Source organism: Mustela nigripes, chromosome 12 (genome assembly GCF_022355385.1).
Source record: "Mustela nigripes isolate SB6536 chromosome 12, MUSNIG.SB6536, whole genome shotgun sequence".
Lineage (NCBI taxonomy): Eukaryota > Metazoa > Chordata > Mammalia > Carnivora > Mustelidae > Mustela > Mustela nigripes.
In genome coordinates, this window is record NC_081568.1 from 75319129 (window position 1) to 75338307 (window position 19179).

General features: G+C 42.0%; 1 pseudogene; it reads left to right on the forward strand.

Moving 5' to 3' along the window:
• The first annotated feature begins 3442 nt into the window (after positions 1 to 3442).
• Positions 3443 to 18702, forward strand: LOC132027546 (high mobility group protein B1-like; annotated as a pseudogene).
• Positions 18703 to 19179: the final 477 nt, after the last annotated feature.

Genomic DNA, 19179 nt, shown 5'->3' on the forward strand with positions numbered 1-19179 from the left:
ACTTAGCAACATGAAAAACATACATGATCTATTAAGTGAAAAAAGTTAATTACAAAACAGTATGTTCAGTATAACCCAATTTTGTTTTTTAAAACAGGAAAATACTGGGGACCTAGCTGGGTCAGTCATGCCATTCTTGATCTCAAGGTCATGAGCTCAAGCCCCACAGTGGGCATAGAGCTTACTTAAGAAAATATGAAAACATTTGCTATCATGTAATACCAAATAGAGTAATTAGTTTTCCTTTTTGTGTTTTTCTGCATTTTTACATTTCTCTACAATAAACAAATATTTTTCTTATCAAAAAGAATGAGTTACTGGGGTACCTGGCTGGCTCAGTCAGTAGAGCATGTAACTCTTGATCTCAGGGTTGTGAGTTTGAGCCCCTTTAAAAACAAATAAATAGGGGAGCCTAGATAGCTCAGTAATTAAGTGTCTGCCTTGGGCTCAGGTCATGTCCTGGGATCAAGCCCTGCGTCACAGCGTGATCCCTGCTCAGTGGGAAGTTTCCTTCTCCCTGTGCCTCTGACCCCGCTCCCCTCCCTCTCTCAAATGGATAAATAAAATATTTTTAAAAAATAAATATTAAAGGGGCGCCTTGGTGGCTCAGTGGGTTAAAGCCTCTGCCTTCACCTCAGGTCATGATCTCAGGGTCCTGGGATCAAGCCCCGCATTAGGCTCTCTGCTCAGCAGAGAACCTGCTTCCTCCTCTCTCTGCCTGCCTCTCTGCCTACTTGTGATTTGTCTCTGTCAAAGAAATAAATAAAATCTAATAAATAAATAACAAACAAATAGATAAATAAATGCTAAAAAAATACTTGTCATTAAATACTTTTAGAAAAAATAGTTATTTTTTTAAGTGCCAACAGGAAATAACCCCTCTTTTTTTTTTTAGTGAAAAGAAAAGTGAAATATTCACTAAGGAAGATGGCATCCCAAGAGAAATATAAGCAATTACCTTGAAAGCTCCCTGAGGTCTCTGTTCTTTCTGGTGCATTTACAACTCCCACAGATGCCAGAGAAAAGGAGAAATTCATTAAAGTGCAGCCTATGTCAAGGAAATAGAAGATTTATTCTACCTCTCTCCTAAGGAAGCTTACAGAAAGACACCACAGTTAGTGACAAAGGAAGTGTCTGTGTGCCATGGTAGTGGAAAGGGGGACGAGGCACTACCTAAGCACAAGAATTATGGTGAAGAAATAGGCAACATAAAGAAAAGATTATTAACCTGGGGCTCAAAGAGAAACAAAAATTGTAATTCTGTGGCCTTGAGGTCAATCCTCCAGTTCACAAAGATGCCAAAGTGCCCATCAAGAAACCTGAAGTTGTGACACTGTGCTAGGGAAATGAACAAAGTAGATTTTCTCCCTTCGTTCCTCACCGAATCTCCAACCAAAGGACCCAGGTACTTGACGCTTGGACATTCCCACTGCAACAGCCCCCAGACCTTGCCGACATTCCCAAATAATCCTAGGGGGGATTTTTAGACACAAAACTATCTCTTGACTATCCTGTACAAACATGATGATTCAAGAAGAGAATGACTTATGTCTTCTGTGGGTTTATATCTGAGGCTTTCAACGAATGAAGCCCAGAGCGATTGGGAATTCCATGGAAAGAATTCCTACTTCCCCAAAAAGCTCGTAGTCCCACTCCTTCCAGCTCTCTTCCATCCTCATTCATCTTATCCTCATGGCAATCAATCACATCAACCAATCTGCCTACATAGACCCTGAGCCAGAAGCTAAAGGAATTCAGATTTCTCTACATCCATCACCTTCCTGTCAGGGATTCATTCCAACGCATTGCAGTGTTATTCAGATTCACTAGTTACAACCCTACCCTCCTTCCCTTTTGGCTCATCCTTAACAAACTGGCTATCATTGAGGTGACAGAACAGTAAAAGTCCTATATTCAATAGGTTCAGGGCCCAAGAATGGCAATATTGGCCCACAATCTGTGGTGGATCCTGAAAACCTGTTGAAAAAAAGAATCAGCTCAATGAGGGAAACCGGTCCATGAGCCTATCCCTGTATTTCAAATGCAGGCACGCTTCACATGGCCTGGAGAGTAGAAGCCTGTGTTTCCTCAGGCTTTTATTTTTATTTTATTTTATTTTATTTTAAATTATTTATTTGAGAAAGTGAGAGCATGAGTGGAGGGGCAGAGGAAAAAGCAGACTCCCCGCTGAGCAGAGAGCCCAATGCGGGGCTCAAACCCAGAACCCAGATTGTGACCCGAGCCGAACGAAGGTAGAGGCTTAAACCACTGAGCCCCCCGGGTGCCCCTCTCAGTCTGTTTTAAAAGGAGAACACGCTTCTGCTTGCCAGACCCCTCCAAAGCTTCTTCTCCTCTCCTCCCACCTCCTTTTCCTCCCTCACCTCCTCCTGCTCTTCCTCCTCCTCCTTCCCATCTGACCTTTGTCATGCGGAGAATTAGGGACTCCCAAGAAAACTGTGAGGTCTGTTCCTAGAGCTCCTATGGGCCCTTGCCAGTCTCCTCAGGGTTTGCCAGTGGGCAGTTGTAACAGCAAGGGTGAAAGGGAAGTAATGAAGCACCTACTAAGGGTCAAGTGTTAAGATATATTATATGCTTCAATCCTGGGAACAAGCCAATTAAAGCGTTACAATTATTCCCCTCTTATTACTGAGAAAACTGGCTCAGATAAGTTAAGCACCCAACCTAAAATTAAACACAAGGAGGTCGATTTTAATTCTGGGCCCCTATCACCCAAATCTATACTCTTTCCCGACATCACTCCGGCTCTGGGAGCCCCGGGAATCTCGGGTGACATTCCTAACTGTCAGGACAGCTTTGCAGAATGACTACCATTCATATGCAGTGAAAGGTGTCCTCTTCCTCTCTCTTGCGCATGCAGGAGCGTTAAATTCTCAGCCCATCTCTAGAATGGAGAAACCTAACTTTTGACTTGCAAAGGCCTTCCTTAGAATGATAAAGCAAGATAGCCTGACTCCTGCAGACCTGGGACGACAGAATCCTGGTTGGCTAGGTGGTACTCAAAGAAAAAGGCTAACAACTATGGTCTATATTAGAGGTCAAAGTTTCAAAGGAATGTAAAGAAGGAGTGTTTATTTTAGAGGGTAGAGGAAGGAAAAACAGGATCCAGAGAAAGACAAATCTCTCGCCCCAGATCACAAACTACTTATAATCATTGATCAGAAAAGCCAGAGAGAGATTCAGGGCCTAGATACAGATGTTTGGGTTGGGGGGAAATGAAATGAAAGCAAGAACCAGAGCAAAAGCTTCAGGAGAAGTTAAAGACCTTTGAGTAGGACTACAGCTCTAAACCAGCTAATCCCCGCTACATTCCCTAACAAAAGGGAGGAAAGCTGGTTTTAGAGGAACAAAGTGTCTTGCCCAGTGTCACCAAAGGAGATGACTGAAGAGATAACACTAGGTTCCAAGGCCCTGAACACTGTCCATGGCTCATGCTCTGTCCACCTGCCAGACTGCCCTTGTCATCAGAAAAGTGATGTTGGATGACAAATGCAAGTATTACGGAAATTAGGCCAGGGCTCCAGGAAGCCTCAGACTGCACTTAGTCAGTGAGGGGGTAGGGAGACTAGGGTAAGGGAACTAGGCCTGTGGGTAAGGGAAAAGGCCTGCTGGTGCACCAGGAGCCCAGATTCATTCCCACATTCCTCCCAGATCCTCAGGTTCCTGAACTGACCCATGTTGAGGTACTGAGGTCCCTTGTCGTTTCTTCACCAGGACTTCCTGCAGTCCATAAGAGATGACTTGATTCAGCCACATGCTTCTTAACAGAACAGCTCCTAATCAAAAGCCTATTGAAGAGTAGAACATCGAACACTCTGCTTGAAAGACCATCAAGAGGGGCGTGTGGGTGACTCAGTCAGTTAAGCATCTGCCTTGGGTTCAGGTCATGATTCTGGAATGGAGCCCTGAGACACTAGGCTCCCTGCTTCTCCTTCTCCCTCTACCCCTCTATCCCCACTCCTGCATTCTCTCTCTCTCTCTCCCCCTCTTTTTGTTCTCTCTCTCAAATAAACTCCAGAAAGAAAGAAAGAGAGAAAAGAAAAGAAAAAAGTAAAGAAAAGAAGGACCATCAAGGGAGGGGCATCTGGTGGTTCAGTTGGTTAAACATCTGTCTCTGGCTCAGGTCATGATCCCCGGGTCTTGGAATCAAGTCCCCATTGGGCTCCCTGCTCCAAGCAGTCTGCTCTCCCTCTGCATGCAAACTGCCCCACCACCACCCTGGCTCATGCGCTCTCTCTCTCTCTTTCAAATAAACAAATAAAATCTTGGGGTGCCTGGGTGGCTCAGTCAGTTAAGCATCTGCCTTCAGCTCAGGTCATGATTTCAGGGTCCTTGCTTGGTGGGGAGCCTGCTTCTCCCTCTGCCTGCCTCTCCCCCTTCTTGTCCCCTCTCTTTCTAACAAATAAATAAAATCTTTAAAGAAAAGAAAAGATCAAAAGAAAGACCAAGAGAGAGGGGGAAGTCAGTCCTTCCTTCTTGTGATAAACTACTTATCAGGACATTTGCTGCATGTCTAACCTGAATCAGCACTGCTATATTTTAAGCCTACTAAAACCTCCAGGACCTCTCATTATGGATTCAGGCCTTCAAACTCTCCTTTTCTCCAAGCTAAATAACCCTAATTACTCCAGTTTCTCACTGGTTTTCTCTCACACTCTTTTTTATTATTCTCTGCTGCCACAGAGCTTTGATTGCCTCATCAGGTCCTACTTGCCATTTATTTCTTCATGGCCTGAGTTCATTTCTAACCCCCGTCATTTCAGCGAAGTAGTCTTGATTCCCACCTCCATCAGCTGGGACCACAATTGTCAAAGCTGGAAATGGTGCAAGGGCAAGAACACGAAACTGACAACCAGGACACACTTGCTTCTCTGCTCTCACCATTGGAGGCCTTTTTTTTCTTTTCTTTTTTTTAAAGATTTTATTTATTTGTCAGAGAGAAAGAGTATGTGCACAAGCAGGGGGAGCAGCAGAGGAAGAGAGAGAAGCAGACTCCTTGCTCAGCAGAGAGCCCAACATGGGACTTGATCCCAGGACCCTGGGATCATGACCTGAGCCCAAGGCAGACACTTAACCAACTGAGCCACCAAGGCACCCCACCACTGGAGATCTACTCCAAAATTCCAGTTCTGTTTCTCTGCTGATGACTGCTAAATCCCCATCTCTGTGCAAATTCAAGGCACCACAGGTCTAATGCTTCACCAACCATTTCTACTGGGATGACAACATTGATTTTCTCTTATGACTTCTGTTTCCATGGAGAAATTTCAGGCCATAGAAAAACTGTGAGTGACTGAAACTTGTCCTGAATCTTCCTTGACTCCTCCCTCTGCTCAACTTTTCATATTTAGTCATCTTCCTTTAGGTTTGGCCTCCAAATCTATACCCTCCTCTTCATTACTTTTGCCTCCAGTTTTGACTAACACTGTTATATCTTGTACCTAAATTTTCTACTAAACTTTGCACTCAACAATTGATATTTTGGCTCTTGACTCTCCATTTAACACATTGTTATAATATTTATCTTATATACCACATTCAGTTCATCATTTGATTTAAAAACAAACAAACAGAGGCACCTGGGTGGCTCAGTGGGTTAAAGCCTCTGCCTTCGGCTCAGGTCATGATCCCAGGGACCTGGGATCAAGCCCTGCATCAGGCTCTCTGTTCAGCAGGGAGCCTGCTTCCCCACTCTTTCTCTGCCTGCCTCTCTGCCTACTTGTGCTCTCTCTCTGTCAAATAAATAAATAAAATCTTTTAAAAATAAATAAATAAAAGTAAAAACAAACTAACAAAGAAGGGTACCTGGCTGGCTCAGTTGGTAGAGCATGTTACTCTTGATGTCTGGGTAGGAGTCTGAATCCCACATTGAGGAGGAATACTCTAAAGTATACTTAAAATGAGTATACTTAAAATTTTTAAATCCTCAAAGACAAAACAAAACAAAAGAAAAATCCCTTGCAATGTCCTAGAAAATAAAATCTCAATTTTTTGGCCTGACATTTCAAGTCTCCTAAACTGGACACTATCCTACAGTAACATTTAAACATTTTTTCTATAAATATATTCTCATAAAAATTCAAACAATTTAGAAGTCAATAGACCAAAACATGAATAATCAGCTTTATTCCCTTCTTCCTCCAGCCCACTGTCCTTCCCACAAGTAACTGCTCCTAACTCACTTTTCCAGTTTCATCCTTTGTTTCCTCAGCCCCAGCTAGACCACATGATGATAGTTCCTCACATATAGTATTCCCATGCAACTTCTATGTCCCAGTGAAGGCCATCTTCCTCCCTGAAATACTTTTGCCCTAACTACTGACTATCCAACTCCAAACATTCTGTTCTTAAGGTTTATTACCTGCTCCTTGAAATTGCCTGCCTTTTATTGGATAGGATCTAAATATCACTGCCTATGATATCTAGTCATTATGGATTTTCTCTGTTTCAACGATAGAGCTGACAAGTCTCCACTTGGAGGTAGAACCATGTTACCTCTCCCTGCCTCCATAAACCTCTCACAACACTCTGCATAGGGTAGGTAATTAGTGCTCTTCTGACATTAAACAGTTCATGGAATCTTAGCGATGGAGAAGACCTTAGTCATCTCCTATAATCCTCTCACCTTACGGAAGAGGGAAGTTATTTGCCCAAGGTTATTTGTCTAGACGTAAAGGTCAAGCTGAAGATAGACCTCAGGTCTCCTAATTCTGAGTTCAAGCAACTCCTTGGTCTTTTGCTCTGGAAAGGATCCATACTATTATCAGGAGCAACCAGCTGGATAATAACTCAGATAGGGGCGCCTGGGTGGCTCATTGGGTTAAAGCCTCTGCCTTCAGCTCAGGTCATGATCCCAGGGTCCTGGGATCGAGCCCCACATCAGGCTTTCTGCTCAGCGGGGAGCCTGCTTCCTCCTCTCTCTCTCTCTCTCTCTCTGCCTGCCTCTCTGTCTACTTGTGATCTCTGTCTGTCTAATAAATAAATAAAGTCTTTTAAAAAAATAATAACTCAGATAGGTAATGATGGGGGAGGGCTTGGATGTGCCATGTGAAATTAAAAAAAATACACACACACACGTTTTGTTTTAAGTAGGCTCCATGCCCAGCGTGGAGTGCAATGTGGGCCTTGAACTCACGACCCTGAGATTAAGACCTGAGCTGAGATCAGAGTCAGATGCTCACCTAATTGAGCCACCCAGGCACCAACCCAAATTTTTCAGATAAAAAGAAGGAAGGAGAGTTGGTTAAGTGTCTGCTTTTGGCTCAGGTTGTAATCCCAGAGTCCTGGGATTGAGCCCAGCCACACGTTGGGCTCCCTTATCTACTCAATGGGGAGTCTGCTTCTCCCTCTCTTTCCCTCTCCCCAACTCATACTCCCTCTCTTTATCCCTCTCAGTCTCTCTCTCAAATAAATGAATAAAATCTTAAAAAAAAAGGGGGGGGAAAGAGAAGAGCATATGAGGTTTCACAAACATATCATTACCACTTATGCCCAGGTATAAGGAAAAGGTCATCCATTCCTCTTCTCACTATTCTTCATTCATTCTCTAGTAGTTACCTTAACTTGGCTTCATCTGAATAAACATGTTGTAGAGCACAGGGGCTCCTGGCTGGCTCAGTCAGAAGAGCACAAGTCTCTTGATCTCAGGGTCATGAGTTTGAGCTCCATGTTAGGTGTAGAGATTAATTAAAAATAAATAAACTTTGGGGCACCTGGGTGGCTCAGTGGGTTAAAGCCTCTGCCTTCAGCTCAGGTCATGGTCCCAGGGTCCTGGGATCAAGCCCCGCATCAGGCTCTCTGCTCAGCGGGGAGCTTGCTTCCTCCTCTCTCTCTGCCTGCCTCTCTGCCTACTTGTGATCTTTGTCTGTCAAATAAATAAATAAAAATCTTTAAAAAAATAAAATTAAATAAATAAATAGACTTTATTTTTTAAGACTTTATTTATTTATTTATTTGACACAGAGAGAGTGTGTGTGTGTGCACAAACAGGGGGAGCAGCAGGGGAAGAGGGAGAAGCAGGCTCCCTGTTCAACACCACATCTCTCCCACTGATGTCCACAAGTGGCCAGTGAGAAACCTGAGCAACTGAATCTCTTTTGGAATCTGGGAATTGCTGCCAGACTTGCTGGCAGGTAGAGAGATAGATGAGCTGAATTTTGTGGGTGGCCTCTTTCAATCTCTTCATTCAATGAATGTCTTCTGTGGGTCAGGCACATAAACATGAGGGGACACAGTCCTTCCCAATCGGGAAGGAAAGCACACTTGTGCCCATAAATGTGTTATGATAATCTTTCTAGAGCAGGTGTGTACAGGGGCACTGAATACAGGGAAAGACAACAAAAGATGTCTGCCTCATCCAGAGCAGAAGCAAAGCTCATTCAAGTAGGAAGGAGAAGAGCTGAACATTACAAGGGAGCTCTGAAGCCAGAATAGCTTTTCCCCCACTTCTCCTTGGTTGTTTGTTTCTATTTTCAAGCAAATCTGGTGCTTCCTAGCTAGAATAAAGGTAAAATCTTGACAGGTTGGTGGGGGTTAAAAAACAAGGCTTTGGTTCTCTGACCATTGACAATAGAGAACAGTCCTTTCCGAGGAGCCTTAATCAGGTGTGGGGTGGGGGTGGGAGTTAGAGGAAAAAGTGGAAGTGAGAGTGGTTTATTGCTGTTCACAATAAAAGCAATAAAATACTTTGCCCTGAGCTGCATACGGGTTATAATTGGTATGATAAGCTATCATTTAACATGAGGAGGAAATTGAAGTTTCATTTCCTTGCTTTTGTGGCACCCTTTGAATTGAATTGATGACACCATTCAGTCAATCAGCATGAGGCCTGCCTTACCAATTTTGTTTTGCAAAACAAAGCCAGTCACGGTCAAACTCAGTTGGTCAATTCCATAGATTAACAGGAGAGGCCCCAGGAAAGCAAGACAGCTGGGATAGCTCTGGCTGGGAAATGATGGGTTAATCCTAGGCCAGCTTGGCAGGAAACTTCGTAAGATCTTTCAGGGCCCTGGTGCCCTCCCACTCCTCACCCCTCCAAAAGCTTCCCACACTCACCAGTGTCCTGGGGTTGACTCTGAATAATCTCCAGAGTTTGAAGGACAGGGGGTGGGCTGAGGGTATGGATGCAATTCCCCACTGTGTCATGATCCTCCTCTTCAGTTCTGATTTCTCTAGACGCAGGAAGGGTAGTACGGTATGACAGAAGAAGTCTGACCTATAGGAGTTATATGATCTATATGAGTGCAAACGGGGAAGAATGAAATTTTCTTGAAAAATGGACAATACAAAATTTCCGCCAAGTTCTGGGCTTTCATAGGCGTACCAACACAACCCACAACCTAAAGAACACAGTGAAGATAAAAATATTGTTAAAACTATACTGAAGAGCGAGATGTTTTTGTTGCCTCTATGGCTAAAACGTTAGAAAGAAATTGTTGATTTTCCTAGAGGATGACCCAAACCCATCCTGATTCCTCTCCATGCTCAGAAGTTGTTAAAAACTGAGGACACTTTAGAATAGATCACAATCTGGAGCTTTTCAAAGTTCCCATTTAGCTGAGATAATTCCATTTTTGTCTCGTACTGAATTCTGATGTTTCTGGTGAACAAACAGTTCTGCCAGTAACACAAAGAACTATCAAAAAGCCAGGAGAATCTGTACATGAGGGGAAGTTACCTGAATAACATGGGGGTTCATGTTCCCAGGGAGATTAAGGGAATGTTTGATTTTAGTTCCCTGGTCATCTTATATTTTTCTAAAAGGATTTATTCTTGCCATCTCTGTGACTGTCAACACAATTTAATTTTAATTTTCAAGTAATCAAGGGAGGCAATTTGATATTATGGGAAAAGCACTGCTGATTTTTTCACAGATTTTACTATAACGCCATGCAAATCACTTTCTGCGCTTCAAATTCCTTACTATAAAAAGAAGGGGATTCGATTCAAATGCATTAGATATGCACAAAACTTTTTTGAAATTCTAAAATTCTATTCTGAGCCCCTACATTTCTCTCTCCTGACAGTTCTGCCTTCATATGATGTCCCATGCCAATTGCCATACAGAATAAATTAGAACTAGTTTTCGTTTCTAGAAACTTAGAGCTTGTGAAACAGCAATGGTAAGATGTTCTTCAGATACATACCCTATGATTAGATTCCAGTAATTTGAATTTTGTGCTGAAGGAAGCTTATTTGTATATTATATTTTAAAAGAGGTTACTGTTAAATTAACACCATAAAAAGGGCTGCAGGTGGAAGTTGTTAACAGCTTCTGATAACAATCTTTTCAAGTTCTTCTTCCGAAGGGGCTCCTTGCATAATATATGGCACTCTGGATGTGAGCCAGGAACCTGGATCATCAGCCTTAGCTAGATTTGTGACCTTGGGCATGTCTCTTAGCTACCCCAGACCTCATTTGCATCAGCTATAAATGAAGGGGTTGTATTAGGTAAGAATGAGTAGTGGTTAAATGTAAATAAAGACATTAATGCCTTTGGTAATACAGAAAATGCAAAGGGGTTTAGAGACACTTTTTAAGTAATAAAGGAAAAAAACCTTGTGATTGTAGGCCCCCAAAAGTAACAGCATCAATGTAGTACAGTTCCAAGATCCATTCACTTTTATTCACATAAATCCATTAAATGGATGAACTTCTCTGCATACAACATTTAGCTGGCCCTATGAGAAAAACAAGGTTTTCCATGTCTGTGAAAAAGCACCAGGAAGTAATGGAAAGGCTTTAGGGCCAAATATAATTGAGTTCAAATCACTGGCTCTAAAAATTCCTAGATATGGCCTCTAGATCAAATCATTCTAACCTCAAGATTATTGTGAGAATTAAATAAGATAATAGATGGGGGTGCTTAGCATAGTGCTTGGCACATCATAGGTCACAATAGATAGTTCTTTCATCAATGATGGGAACATAAGTGCTCCTGGTGGACTCAGTTGGTAGAGCATGTGATCCTTGATCTGGGGGTTGTGAGTTTGAGCTCAACTTTGGGAGTAGAGATTGTTTTTTTTTTTAATTTTTTTAAATTTTATTTATTTATTTGACAGACAGAAATTACAAGTAGGCAGAGAGGCAGGCAGAGAGAGAGAGGAAGGGAAACAGGCTCCCTGCTGAGCAGAGAGCCCAATGACAACGACGATGTGGGATGTGGGGCTCCATCCCAGGACCCTGGGATCATGACCTGAGCTGAAGGCAGAGGCTCAACCCATTGAGCCACCCAGGCGCCCCTAAAATTTTTTAATTTAAAAAAAATACCTGAGGTAAGTAATAATCGCCAATACTGACTGAGTGCTCACTCTGTGCCTCCAAGGTACTGTTGGGTACTTTTACATATCACATTTAATCCTTTCAACAGTGCTGTCAGGTCAGTACTATCATTTCCCAGTTTACAGATGAGGAAACAGACTCAGAGGTTAAGCAACATCTCCCATGGTCACAGAACTCGGAAGTTAAGAAGTTATGATACAAAACTGCTTTGTTGTTTCCAAAAGCCAAGCCCTAAACCATTTCACCATATTATCCACTACATTATGTCAAAGGAGTATATTATTAAGTGCCAGGAAAGTCAGAAATTAAGCATGAGTATTTCACAGGCACAAGAAACAAGCACGTTTTAGAGCAAAATTATAGAACCTGCCTCCTACGCTAGGAATTGTGTAACCAAGAAAGAGTAGGAGAGTCATCCAGTATTTGCGAGGTGGGGGAGCAGGAGTAAAGGAAGGGACTGACTGCAGCAAATGTAGAGAATTAGGAATGAACCAGTTAAGTCAATAGACCACACTAAAGAGAGCAATGTCCATAAAGGCAGGCTCAGGAATAAGGTGGGAAAGATAAGCACTGGCCAGAGTGTGGGAGCCCTGAATACCAGACCAACAAATAAGAAATATTCTTTTTCAACCATATTAGGTATACACAAGATACTCAATAAATATTTGTTGATTGTCACAAAATCGAGACAATGAATTTCAAACCTAATTCCCCAATGGAAGTAGGAAACCCATTTTCAGTATGGACAGTGTCTATTCAGCCTGAGTCCCCTGGCCAGCTAGAACAGTAAGAAAGCACATGAGCACACTATTTTAAATCCCTTCAGTCTGTATTGTTCTTCAAAATTTCAAACTCTTTGAATTTTACTGAGATATGATCAACATACCTGAATCTTCATAGCAGCTTGAGATCAAGAATACCAAACTCACTGATAAAAATAAAGGGAAAATGATGATGAGAGCAAGAAAAAAGACAAAGACTTTGAAAATAATGGAGCTGTGAGAGGAAGAAGAGCCTAAGAAGATGCAAGGGCACAGAATCCAGTGAAAAGGCCAGCCAGATGGCTTTGGAAAGCCCAGGGCCAAGCCCTCAGAGTCAGGTAGCTCCTGAAGAGTGGAGAGGAGAGGGCAGGTAGGGACGCCCAGACCTACAGGAAGCTACACAAAACGTCTGGCTTTCTATATACAACAGTGGCTTCAGGTTGGGACCTATCATAATAGCAATAGAAAGAGGGATGTAACAATGTGATTTTACCAGTGATAATATGATATTTTTACTTAGACTATATTGTATTTCTCAGCACAGAGAAAACAATGGTTTCAAATATTACATTTTCTTACATCCCTGAGGGGCATGAAGGACATTCATAATGGTTTGCCAATTGTGTATTGAACTTGCATCTCTGAAAGGTACAAAGAAGTTAAACTACCTAGAACTTGGGGGTTCTGTTAGACATAGGATTTTATTTTAATTGAACTTCGAATGGAAAGACTGAAACTTTAAAGCCTGAAAATTTTCAACTGGGATGTTTAGTCTATAGCTGGTCATCTGATGGTTAGAAGTTTGGCATGACTAATTCTTCACAGTCCATTTGCTAAATGACACATTATAAAAGCAAGCACCACTGAAAAGGCTGTGCTTGTTTCCAAAGCTTCAGCTTCATTGCAGACTGGCTCTTTTATATTGGTCCTCCTCTAACCATTTTATGGTGCAAGAGGCTCTAACCACATATATACGTTAAAGACTCCTTGAAATGTTCTCACATTGGCAAGGACCAAAAACACTAGATAAAGTCCAGAGAGGTCATCATTCAGGCCTCAACACCACCTAGAAGGCCACCTAGAAGGATCAGGATTTTATAATCCTAATAGAAGATATTAACCCCTGAGATGTTTATTCTTGTAAAATAGTTTAACCCTCTCTATCCCCCAATTACAAAACTTGTCCTGAAAAGTAACCAGATCCTCATAGAACAGTTGAGAATGTGAGGAAGTTCCACATGGCTGCTTCATAATAAAAAGCTGAACACGGAGAGAGTAATAGGAGAGACTAAAAATAGAAAGTTTAAAGAAGGATCTAGAAATTGTAGTTGATTGACACATTGTTGTTAATCTGTGTCTTTCAAGGGCCTTGTCTGTTTCATCTAGTTTGTTGAATTTATTGGCATAAAATTACTCATAATATTCCCCTATTGCCCTTTTTAAATTTTTTTTTTTTTTTTTTTAATTTGAGAGAGAGAGAGCATGAGAGAGCACAAGCGGGGAGAGAAACAAAAGAGAGGGAGAAGCAGACTCCCCATTGAGCAGGGAGCCTGACATGGGACTTGATCCCAGGACCCAGAGATCATGACCTGAGTCTAAATCAGACACTTAAGCAACTGAGGCATCTGGGTGCCCTGCCCTTTTAATATCTATAAGGTCTGTAGTGATCTGATGATATTGGGCCCAATAAACAGAATTGGTTTAAGAAACAAAAAGGGTGAAAAAAAAATTGAGGCTGATTTGACAGACCATACTGAAGCCATAATTCTTCCAAGGAACATTCCACCACCTCAGCTAAGAAATGCAGATGAGACAAGGGGTGGGGGGAGGAAGTTTTTTATGGTTCTAGTGATGGGGCTGTTGGTCAGATTAGCTGCCCATTTGTCTGCAAGCTGCTTTCTCCTCCCATTCCCTGCTCCTTGCCACCACAGTACAGCTGCTGGCCAGGAAGCCTGAGGAAGAGGCTCCCTCTGGAGCTGATGGCAGTGGCACTTTGGAAAGTGCTGGCAGGGGGTGGGCTATAAAAAACAATTTGGTTTGGGAACAAAAGGCATCAATCAAAGCAGTGTCATCAACCCTTGATTTGGATGGGAGAGAATTTTGGGGTCACCTTGGAAGCAGGAAAGGAATAGACAGTATCATTTTATTTAGTCATCTTAGTCCAATGGACTCAAGAGTCTAATTTTTTTTAATTTATTTATTTGACAGATCACAAGTAGGCAGAGAGGCAGGCAGAGAGAGACGAGGAAGCAGGCTCCCTGCTGAGCAGAGAGACTGATGCGGGCTCAATCACAGGGCCCTGAGATCATGACCCAAGCCCAAGGCAGAGGCTTTAACCCACTGAGCCACCCAGGTGCTCCTCAAGGGTCTAATTTAATAGGAAAGCTAAGCATGACTGCTACACAGAGATCTTTTCCTTTAGTCATGTCCTTTGGTGAGGTGGGCGAAAGCTATCTCACTTGCACTTTCTATCTGAAATTGCCAGAAATCCCTGGATTCTACCTTTAGAAGTAAACTCTGTTAAAGGCTCTCTTAAGACCAAGAGTTTGTTTTTTGTTTTTTGTTTTTTGTTTTTCTTTTAAATTTTATTTATTCATTTGAGAGAAAGAGCAGGAGCAGGAGGAGTGAGAGGCGGAGGGAGAGGGAGAAGCCGGTTCCCCGCTGAGCAAGGAACCCCAACGTGGGGCTCAATCCCAGAACCCCAAGATCATGACCTGAGCCCAAGGCAGCCACTTAACTGGCTGAGCCAGCCAGGTGCTCCAGTTTCTGAGATTTAATTACCTTTTGGAAAGCAAGTAGGGAATCTAAAAGGAAAGGCATAAAGTTAGGATAGGGACTGTTGTTAGTGAGGGGACTAACAAAAATAATCCAGGAAAAGCATCTGAAGTCAGAGAAGGAGCAAACAAAGAATTGAGCCATCTCTGAATCAAAAGTCAAAACTTAATGTAAATAGTTCTTAGGAAGAGTTAACTGCATAAAACTCTTAGGAAGAGTTAACTGCATAAAAGAAGTAGCAGTATTTTTGAGCTGGGTAAATTCTTGTCCAAAGTATCTGTGACACTTTCAGATCATGCTCATATGTGGCACCCTTCTGCCAGGACCAACACACGACTGCCCTGGACTTTCTCCTTCAAGCAATATTCTGCGCTTCAGAATCCCCCAAACAAAGCTGAGGTAGGTACGCCCAGGTGAGACATTATGTACCATGTTTCCTGGCTAAGTGTAAGAGCAGTAACAGGCATGGGGAGCTTCTAGATGCCATCCCAGATCTACATGTGTACAGAAGTAAAGAAATAGCTGAACTGTTTAGTTCCAAGTCATTAAGAATTGCATGCTTGCTTGTTTTTTTCTTTGGTCTCTTTGAGTCCTGGAGAAAGGAAATAAATTAAGTGATCTATCTTGTTTAATAAGGATACCATACTATCATTCAGTGTGAAAGACATGCATGAAATCACTGGTACTTAACAAGGACAAATGTGTGCATAATAGTACTTTGGTACTACCTCTTTTAGTACATCAGAAAATGGTCTTCTCCCCTCTCCAGTTACCCAGGAAGTAAACAAGAAGGCAGTCTTCCTGTTTTCCTTTGCAGTTGTGACCCATGAAATAATTACCTCAAATGTGTCTAAAATTAAAGAATGTAATAGCTAACTATAAATCTTTCCATGTGCATGTATTTTTGTCCATTCCATCTCCAAAATGTATCTCAAATGAGTCTGTTTTCTCTTTCCCCCTCCATTTTTTAAAAGACTTTATTTATTTGAGAGAGAGTGTGTGTGTGCATCCACAAGCACGAGTGGAGGGAGGGGTAGACGGATAGGGAGAATGAGAGAAACAGATTCTGCACTGAGGGTGGAGCCCAACATGGGGCTCTATCTCCAGACCCTGAGATCATGACCTGAGTGGAAATCAAAGAGACTGATGCTAACCAACTGAGCCACCAAGGCGCCACCCCCTCCCCACCCCATTTTTAAAAAACAAATGGTAGTTTTGGAAACTGGAGCTGATTTCCGGTGTGGAATTTTTCTGCCATATACAACGCTGCCTCTTTTTTAGGCAAGAGTATACCTCTTGGGGAGGAAATGACCACCTGAACTTCTCACACCTAAATCTCATTGTAAAAACGATTTGCCTTTTCCTATGTGCTCTTGGCCACTGCTCAAAATATAACAATCTACAACTTATCTTTGTTACTAAGATTTTGGTTTGTCTTCCCAATACTGATGCCAAAGCTGTTTTGAAATATAGCAAGCATATCAGTCTCAGGAGGAATACGTCCAGAAATTGGATGGCCTGGGTGGCTCAGTTGGTTAAGTGCCCTTTTTCTTTCTTTCTTTTTTTTTTAGATTTATTTATTTCAGAAAGAGAGAGAGAGAGAAAGGGAGAACAGGGGCAGAAGGAGAAGGAGAGAAATCCTCAAGCAGACTTGATCCCAAGCCCCTCAAAGCGTGACCTGAGATGAAATCCAGAGTTGGATGCTTGAGTGGATCTTTTTAAACCTTAGAAAAAATTGCAAAAGCAGTTGAACATGAACACTGCAGAAAAATTTTAAATACAGCTAAGTAAAAATTTATTTTTTAAAAGATTTTTGAGAGAGAGCAAGTGCTAGCAAGAGGGCACAAGCAGTGGGGAGCAGCAGAGGGAGAAGCAGACTGCCCATTGAGCAGGGAGCCTGAAAATGTGGGGCTTAATCTCAGGACCCTAGGATCATGACCTGAGCTGAAGGCAGATGCTTAACCAACTGAACCACCGAGGTGCCCTGCTAAACAAAAATTAAAACAAAAGAGCAGGGCCCTGGGTGGTTCAGGGTCAGATCATGATCCCAGGGTTCTGTGATTGAGCCCCGCATGGGGCTCTCTGCTCAGCGGGTAGCCTGTATCCCCTCTCCTCTCTCTGCCTACCTGTGATCTCTGTCAAATAAATAAATAAAATCTTAAAAAAAAAAAAGAGCATATTCCCACCTTCCAGAGATTATATAATAATTATGTAACAGATGGGTATCCTTCCATATCATACCCTACATATATACATATATGTATTTTTTTCATCAAGGAGATCATGCTGTGCATATTGCTTCATAACGTGTTTTTTCCAGTTAACAATCTTTACTTCCCAAGACAATACATTTTCATCTCATCTAATACTCAATCTGGATTAAAATTTTCCCAGTTGTCTCAGAAAGGTCCTTTGCAGCTTTTCCGTCTAAACCAGGGTCAAGGGGCGCCTGGGTGGCTCAGTCATTAAGCATCTGCCTTCAGCTCAGGTCATGATCCCAGGGCCCTGGGATCAAGCCCCGTATCAGGCTCCCTGCTTGGCGGGAAGCCTGCTTTCCCTCTCCTAGGCCCCCTGCATGTGTTCCCTCCCTTGCTGTGTCTCCCTCTGTCAAACAAATAAATAAAGTCTTTAAAAAAATAAAGTAAAATAAACCAGGGTCCAATTGAGAAACTAGTATTGGTTCTGATTATGTATCTTAAGTCTCTTTAAGTCTAAAATGGTCCCTTTTTTTCAAGACACCAATATGTTAAGAAGATGGATCTCTCCTGCAGATCATACCATCTTCTAAATTTTTCTAGTTGCTTCTTAAACTTATATATACTTAAACTTTTTAAACTAAACTGTCTGAACTGTGTATTATAAATGCATCTAGATATATAATATATGCTTAGGAAAACATCAAAACTAAAATTCTGTGTCTTCGGGCGCCTGGGTGGCTCAGTGGGTTAAGCTGCTGCCTTCGGCTCAGGTCATGATCTCAGGGTCCTGGGATCGAGTCCCGCATCGGGCTCTCTGCTCAGCCGGGATCCTGCTTCCTCCTCTCTCTCTCTGCCTGCCTCTCTGCCTACTTGTAATCTCTCTCTGTCAAATAAATAAATAAAATCTTTAAAAAAAATAAAATAAAATAAAATTCTGTGTCTTGGAGTGCTTGGCTGGCTCATTTGGTAGAACATGTGACTTGGGGTCATGAGTTCAAGCCCCATGTAGGACCTACAAAAAAAAAAAAATTCCATGTCTTACTTTGCTAACTTAAAAAAAATAATACAGCAACATCTTTTATCAGTCTTCTATTACTTAATATTACATCACTGTTAAAGTTATACCCTAAGCTGACAACAGCTGTTACAGTATTCTGAGCTCCAAAGAGACAGGACTAGGGCAGGTGGGAGCCAGAAGTGCACTGGGTAACTCTGGGTCACACTGAAAAAAATAACTATACACAGGCAAAGAAGATCCTAAGAGAGCAAGAAGCAAAATGCCATTATAGGCACTCTTTGTGCAAACTTTCCAGGAGGACCACAAGAAGCAACCAGATGCTTTAGTCACCTTCTCAGAGTTCTACCAAAAGAGCTCAGAGAGGTAAAAGACCATGTCTACAGAAGAGAAAGGTAATTTTGAAGACATGGCAAATGCAGACAAGGAAACCTACATTCCTCCTAAAGGGGAAATAAAAACAAAGTCCAAGAATCCTGATGTACCGCAGAGGCTACCTTGAGTCTTTTTCTTGTTGATTATTGCCCCCAGATCCAAGGAGAACATCCTGGCTTATGCACTGGTGATGTACTGGGAGAGACATGGAGTAACACTGCTGTAGATGACAAGAAGCCTTAGGAAAAGAAGGCTGCTAAGCCAAGGAAAAACAGGTAAAATAGATAAATTGCTGAAATACCAAAATACGAAAATAAGTCTATGTGGCAAGAAAAAAAAAAGTCCTCAAAGCTGAAAACAAGAAAAAGAGGATGAGAAGTTGGAGAAGTAGAGGAGGATGATAAAGATGAAGATGATGATGATAAAGTGGGTTCTAATTTTTTTCTCATCTCTAAAATATTTAACCTCCCTATACACAACTCACTCCTTTTGAAGAAAAAAAACTGAAATGGAACTGTGTGAGACTTGTTTTTCAACTGTAGTGTCTTTTTCTATATAGTAAACACACCATCAAATGTGTCTTCAGCTACCCTGTCCTAGTGGCATTTCAGTGGCCACTACCTTTGCCTGTGTGTCAAGAGGCCCAGGAATTGAAAGCAGGTTTTTCTTGGCACATAGTCTTTTCATCTTCAGTTGTTTCTAATGTGTCTTATATAAATTAACCGTTCTCCTAACTGGATGCCCATTTATGATCAC